Source organism: Sapajus apella, unplaced genomic scaffold (genome assembly GCF_009761245.1).
Source record: "Sapajus apella isolate SASKATOON/1434 unplaced genomic scaffold, GSC_monkey_1.0 scaffold4, whole genome shotgun sequence".
NCBI classification, from domain to species: Eukaryota; Metazoa; Chordata; class Mammalia; order Primates; family Cebidae; genus Sapajus; species Sapajus apella.
In genome coordinates, this window is record NW_022436944.1 from 28936103 (window position 1) to 28939216 (window position 3114).

The 3114-nt window shown below is 37.9% G+C and overlaps 1 pseudogene; it reads right to left on the reverse strand.

Annotated features, from left to right (window-relative positions):
- Window positions 1-834: 834 nt before the first annotated feature.
- Window positions 835-1505, reverse strand: LOC116537882 (annotated as a pseudogene).
- Between the last annotated feature and the right edge of the window lie 1609 nt (window positions 1506-3114).

The window sequence follows — 3114 nt, forward strand, 5'->3', positions numbered from 1 at the left end:
TAGGAACCAGGAGCTAACTGGGGAACAGTCATCTCTTGGCAGATGGCAGAAGTTCAAGAGGGATGAGTAGAAACTTATGCCACTTAAGACCTTATCTTGGCACTGTTATATCATAACTTCTGCTACTGATACGTTGGTCAAAACAATTAATATGGCCAATACCAACCTTAATATGACAGGGAGTGTGCTCTGCCCACAGAAGGAGGCATTGCAAGGTTACATTCAAAGGTGTGAAATATAGGAGAATGCAGAAGTGAGAGCAGTAATTCAACCTATCATATGTCCACATAAAGATACATATGCAACATTACTCATAATAGCCACAAACTGGAAACAACTCAAATGTCCATTAATCAGAGAACAGATAAACAAAATATGGCATATCAGTAGACTAGAATCCTATTCAGCAATAATAAGAAATGGAGTTGTGAATCATTCTTCAATATAGATAAACTTCAAAGACATTATGTTAAGCAAAAACAAGAACAAAAGGCTGCATATTATATGATTCCATTTGTATGATATGTCCAGAAAGAAAAATCTATAGAGATAGAAAATAGATGAGTGGTGGCCTGGAGCTGGGGTTGGGGACAGGGAGTGACTGCAAATAGACGAAGGGATCTTTTACTGGGGTAATGGAAATGTTCTAAAATTGGATTGTAGTAATGGTTACACAACGCTAATTTCCTAAGAGTCATTGGAATGCATACTTAAAATGAGTGAATGTTCTGGTATGTAAATTATACCACAATAAAACTATTTTTAAAAGAAAGAAAAAACGGAGTTATTCTGGGGTGACAAAAAGTCTTTTATGTCAAGAGTGTTTTTTGAGGATCAGGTGAGATAATAAAGGGGGTGATGTAGGGGTTCGAACATAGAAGGTACATAATAAATGGTAGCCATTGTTGTCATTTCAGATAGATAGTTTTGTTTTTGTGCATTTTTGGTTGGAGCATCTCATATAAATTTCTTCACTGGATCTTTTTCTTCAGTTTCTTCATCATCAAAATAATAATAATCATCATCATCATATTGTCATCTTCATCAATAGCAAGTTTTACTTTTTTCTGTGGAAACTTGCTACCTCCTTCAGGGTTAATTAAGAATTTCACATCCTCCTCCTCTTCATCTTCTGACTCTGCTTTTTCCTCCCCAGCTACTAAGTGCTACCCACTAATATACACTGGCCCTGAACCACACTTTAACTGTAAGATGGGGTGGTGTTATTTCAAAGACCCCGAGGGAAGCTGCTGGCTGTACAACATTTTCAAAGTTGCTAGTATTAACTTTAGTTGGACTGCCTTCATAATTCATTGCCTCTGATTCAACAATGTGCAATTCATCTTTTGTATCAGTCCCTAAACTGACTGTTCTTAAAGACAACTGGTGCTAATTTTCATCATTATCCATTTTAACGTGATCATCTCTGTTGGCTTTTAGTTCACAACTGAAAAGATATTTCTGAGGCCTCGGGGGCTCATATCTATGTCCATTGAATCTTCCATGGGATGGTGGCACACACACAGGTGGGAAAGAAGGTGGATGGAGATAAAGCTGTTCTTAGCATTTTGGATTTCTTGCTCTTATCTTCTTGTTTCTCCTGTTTTCTTCTCTATATTTTGCCAATTTGTGCTACTATTTTATCTTCCATATCCTATTAAAATATCCATTTCTGCTTTCACAGTTTTGATTTTTAAGATTTTTTTCTCTCTGAATATTCCCTTTTTTATTAACTTTCTGTTCATGTTTCATGAATACAGTACTCTCTGAGGACATTTAACCATATGGCTTTATCACTATTGTTCTGCTTCTTTTGGCTCACTCTGCATTGTCTCTTTATGCCACATTTCCTTTTTTCTATTTCTTTATTTTGTTCTTTATATTGTATTTGATGGGTCTTAATCAAATGTCTAGTGATCTTTGGCTGTCTCGTCATGTTCAAGAGTGAGGCACTAAAAAGCTGATAAAAAGCCCTGTGTGCACGGGCTCTGCTTGTCCAAGGGCAGGAGAACCCCCCCAGTTGTCAATGTCTGTGGATCCTTTCTCTTAGGCAGGTTGTTCCCCTTGAATCTTTGGCTGGGGGCAGAAAATCCTGACTGCCAATGTTCTCGAAGTTGGTGTCAGAGTCTTGGGGCCTTAGTGACCAATATACTTCTTCTCTTCATCTCTATCACATACCTAATGTATATGATATCCAGAACCTTGAAAGTTTTCATTTTCTACCATGTGGAGCCAAGAGAGGATTTGGGCTTCTAATTGCTCCTTAATGAATGAAAACTTTTTTAACTCCATTTGCATCCACCTTCACCCTTAGGTATCCTTAATTCCTGAAGATGTTCAAGGTTCTATAGAAGGAATAGGGGCCATTTTTGTATTTACCTCTTCCCACACTGACCTTATGTAGGCCTTCACTTTTCAGCTTTCTCTACATCACCGATTCAGCTACCATTGTGTATCTGCATTTCACCTTCCAATATTTGGCTAGTAGTTATCTGTATTGTCTTTGTCTTTATGCCCCATTTCATCCCTTAACTGTCATTTTAGTGGACTTTGGGGACACAGCTTAACCAGAAGCTCCTCTGCTTTTGGATTATGCACTCTCCACCCTGGTTTCCTCAGAACGTCTCCAAAATGCCTGCAACTGGCATTCCAGAACCATCATCCACTGCTGCCCTCTGTGCCCCTAGCTTTTGCGTTTGTTCTTTATACTCCCTAACCCACCTGCCCCATTTTTCAAGGCACATCTTCACTGCTCCCTCCTCAGGAAACCTTTCCTGATTTCCAAAACAGAAATGAGTTTTCCATTGCTCCAACACCTTCGGTACATCTTAAGTGTTCAACTATAGGACAGAACTCAAAGAGACAAAGATGTCTTCTTTAGTGCACATTTCTAATCACAGAAAGGTTATAATTGTATTTTTTGCTAGAGATTCAAACATACATGCACACACATAGTATGGAAATAAGGTGGGGAAGACTATAGAAAAAGATTAAAAGATATAAAAATTATATATTTTTGTAGGACCAAAGTTTTAAATAAACTACTCAGCCTATCGGTTTCAAAGGTTTGCCAAAGGACTTTCAAGCAATAATTAACTGCTTAATCATTGTTCA